Below are 3,371 nucleotides of genomic sequence, written 5' to 3'. Positions count from 1 at the left end.
CACACACACACACACACACACACACACACACACACACACACACACACACACATTCAATTTCATGAAATTGTCCCGCGCGAAAGTTGTGTGCTCAACACTTTTTCAAGGACAATTGGAAATGAATAATTAAAGAAAGAAATATATTAAGAAATATATTACGTAAGCGTAAGTATATCGATGCGAAGTATATCGAATAATTATTAGCCGGTACACGTTTTCGAAACTCATTCAAGATGGCGTCGAAAAATAAGTACTAAGTCTCATAAGAATTTAATAATTCCATCATTCAAGAAAACATGAACGATACACACATGTATACATAGGATGTCCCGAAAGTTTTTGCCAATCGCTTTTGTCTAGATGGAGCGAACTAAACCGAGTCGAAAAGTCCTCCTACCATTTTGCAATTTCGTAACAGTTAACAAGATATTAATTACTAAAAATTGTCAAATATTGGTCTTGAATAATTTTTTTTACTCGAATACTATCAACTTTATAGAAAAATGCAAGAGACAAAAAATCTAATTTATTTTCTTCTCATAGAACTCTAAGAATTTTTCATCAACTTTCTAGTACTGCATTTTCTTATTTTTACCGACATGAGAAAATACGATATTGGAAAATTCTAAAAAAATTCTCAGAACTTTATGAGAAGAAAATTAATGATTTTTGTCTCCTGCAGCTTTTCTATAAAGTTCATAGTATTTGAGTAAAAAATTATTCAAGACCAATATTTGGCAATTTTTAGTAATTAATATTTCGTTAACTATTGCGAAAATTGCAAAAACTTTCGGGATACCCCCGGCATAGTGTACGTATGCCGAGAGAAAGAGAGTAGTGAAAAAGCAAAATCAAGACGGCAGAGGAGACGCCTCTGAGCAGAAGCGAAAGCAACTCGTTATCGTTATCGTTAATTATCAGATCAGAACCGCACCCTGTCATGAGCTACCCGCCCCGCTCCGCTCCGCCCCGCCCTGCCCCGCCCCACCCCGCCCTATCCACCCGGTGTCACTTCACCGCTGTCCTTTCGAACACTGTCACAACCGATAATGAACGATGAGAACGAACAATGTCTGTGTCTCAAATGAAATATAATTTTTTAAACAAATAACATTTTATCGCGAATAGCGTGTAACTGACACCGCGCAAATTATCGCGCTGCATCAGGCGTAAGAAGAGGACGAAGGGCTTTTCAAGATATAGGTAGTAAGCTAATCGTTATACGCGCAATTACGTTTAGTCAGATACGTTCACATTCGCGAATATATAACATCTTCACAATTGAATCACTTTCGACGCGCTTGCGCGCACCACCCAGTGAAATGCACATTCACCATCTTGTCGTTGGCACTTGATATGAATAACATACATGTGTGATACCGTTCGAAATACTATATACATATATAATAGATATGTATATCCGGCATATTAGAATTCGCCACGCACTCGAATTCTATAATCCTCCCTACGAATTACGAATTACGAATTACAAATAATGAATAATGAATAATGATTAATGAATTCTGAATAATCGTGATCGCTTCGCACTTTGCATAGACTTACGTTTCGTGTAAAAAATTCAAGTTATGTACAAGTTTTAAGTGGCGACACTGCCGCACCGATCCAGCACCGAACACAGAGTGTAGCCGAAGATCGGGGCTCACGGTGTATTATACGAATACGAATACCAACAGATGCGTTGTTCCCACTCGGCAGCGGACCGACACTCGGCGAGCACAAGGGTGGGACACCCTCGACCAATCCTGGCTTTCTTTACCATATATGGAAGTACTCTGACACAGAGGGGTTTCCGCAGCCTCCCTCCCACTCTTTCCACGTACTTCTCCCTCCCTCCCCCCCCACCCTCCGCTATCGCAACGCAACGCGACGCGACGACCTGACGATGAGCGTTAAGCCGGTGTGTGAAAGCCGCATCTCCGTCTATTAAATTGACTGTCAAATCAAACTCTTCGACCGAATAGATTGGCCGAGCGTCTGTCGATTACATGATTTTTCAATATCGCTTTGGCGGATTCGCGGCGAAATAAATTATTTAGTTGTTCGCGCGATTCGGGATACGTCTAAACATGAATTTTTCAACGATTTCATACGTTTTATTCCTCAATCCTCGTCAGTGACGTATAATCTATGCTATTGCGTGCATCGCGTTGCCATGAAGCTAGCGAGCGCGAATCCTTCGTAGGTGGTCGTAGGTTAGTAACGCGCTACGAGTTGCTATTAATAGAACATCGGCGTCGCGTCGCGTCGCGTCGCCCCACAACCACCTGCGTGTCCTGTGGCGTTCTACGACTACTCGACAACCTGTCTCGAGTCGCAACGTGGCAACGTGGAACTCGTCGCTTTGTCGTAGGCAAGAAAGCGGTTCACGAAAGTGAACGGTTTCGCTCCGCGAAACAAGGAGGAATAGATTTCTCGCCTACTACTACCGAGATTCGAGATTGAATCGAGAAGAACCGACACAACTCCATCCACGAGATTAACGTTGAAAGAAAATACAGCGCGAGCGACGTCTCGCTCTCTCTCTCTCTCTCTCTCTCTCTCTCTCTCTGACTTACCTCTTTCTGTCCTTAGTACGCCGTTATACGCCGTTAAACGCTGTCGCGAGAAATTGGAATAGGGACGAGGGTGTTAATCGGTCAGCAGGAACAGAACGAACACCGTGCAGCACCGCGAACGCTGTGAGCAGGATCGTCCGAGCGAACAACCGTGAGCCGTGAGCCGTAAGCCGGTATCGCGCCGCGCGCGCCGCCCTGCGCCTCGCCGCGCCACCGCACCGCATCGCGTCGCGTCGCGCGCACGTCACGTTGCGTGGACTCGTCCAGAGGTGTGGTCGGTATGCAATTTTACCGACTCTTTAAATCTAATCTTGCCCTTTCGCATCCATTTTTAGCGTAAGGCTCGCGCGATTACGCGATAAACCGTCGCATCTCGATCACGACGATCGAAAGAAACGGCACGCCGTTGTCGTTCGATCGCCACCAGTCTCAGTATTGTATACGTAGTACGTATATGTACGTACGTACCGATCTACCGAGATACCCTCCGTCGTGCAATAGACTCGTCCATCCAACTTCTCCCACCGTGCGGATTCACAGCTCTTGCCATATATGGGCATAAAACGAAAGCAACGTGCCGATTGGTCCGTCGGCCGGCTAGCGGCTAGATTCTCCAAATGCCGTTTCAAATCGTACGATACGGAGAGCGCGTGTCTCTCCTGGAAGTATATGTTCTAACGTGAAGACTCGCTTGAAAATTAACCGTCGCAGCGAAAGCCTATTTTCAGTTGTTTCTACGTACGTTTGTATATAACATACGTGACATTCGTCGTCGATGGGATGGCCCTTTAAATT

At 44.9% G+C, this 3,371-nt stretch overlaps 1 protein-coding gene across 3 annotated transcripts in view; it reads right to left on the bottom strand.

The window, feature by feature from the left end:
• LOC108745605 (actin-5C) overlaps positions 1 to 2,753 on the bottom strand; it is a 5,244-nt gene extending 2,491 nt beyond the window's left edge. Inside the window, exon 1 of one of the 3 annotated variants that reach the window (XM_018481873.1) lies at positions 2,577 to 2,753. The gene's annotated coding sequence lies outside the window, so the exon portion shown is untranslated. Of the gene's footprint in view, positions 1 to 1,563; positions 1,705 to 2,576 lie in introns of those variants that run through there. The other 2 variants (XM_018481880.1, XM_018481864.1) reach the window with 2 other exon arrangements.
• Positions 2,754 to 3,371: the final 618 nt, after the last annotated feature.

Source organism: Trachymyrmex septentrionalis, unplaced genomic scaffold (genome assembly GCF_001594115.1).
Source record: "Trachymyrmex septentrionalis isolate Tsep2-gDNA-1 unplaced genomic scaffold, Tsep1.0 scaffold106, whole genome shotgun sequence".
Taxonomy (NCBI): domain Eukaryota; kingdom Metazoa; phylum Arthropoda; class Insecta; order Hymenoptera; family Formicidae; genus Trachymyrmex; species Trachymyrmex septentrionalis.
This window is presented reverse-complemented; position numbering and strand designations above follow the sequence as displayed.